Raw genomic sequence first — 400 nt, forward strand, 5'->3', positions numbered from 1 at the left:
TAAGATTATAATTCGATTTTGTAAAAAAGGATTTGATGAAAGGAATATGGTCCGGGTGCGGTCAAGAAAAACTCAAATAGTAGAAATATACTAATTTAAATTAGTAGTAGTAGTAATTTAAATTAGTATATTTCTACTATTTGAGTTTTTCTTGACCGCACCCGGACCATATTCCTTTCATCTTTACACACGGTCAATCAATAATCTTCCAAATTATGATATTATTTAGGAATAATGAAATTCTTGCTATTCCTATTTATCTAATCTTATTTTTTTATAAACATTTAATTATTATAACAAATACATATATCACAATATAAAAAATATCTATGTTATAGTGGCCAAGTTCATAATATTTTCTCTTTTTTTTTTTTTTTTTTTTAATTTTATACATTTTAAT

General features: G+C 23.0%; 1 protein-coding gene across 1 annotated transcript in view; it reads left to right on the plus strand.

The window, feature by feature from the left end:
* The window catches only part of Cyp301a1 (Probable cytochrome P450 301a1, mitochondrial), a 78301-nt gene that overhangs the window by 72956 nt on the left and 4945 nt on the right, over window positions 1-400 (plus strand). The gene's annotated exons all lie outside the window — the stretch shown is intronic.

This window comes from Halyomorpha halys, unplaced genomic scaffold (genome assembly GCF_000696795.3).
Source record: "Halyomorpha halys isolate HHAL.00 unplaced genomic scaffold, Hhal_1.1 Scaffold142.1, whole genome shotgun sequence".
Classification (NCBI taxonomy): Eukaryota; Metazoa; Arthropoda; class Insecta; order Hemiptera; family Pentatomidae; genus Halyomorpha; species Halyomorpha halys.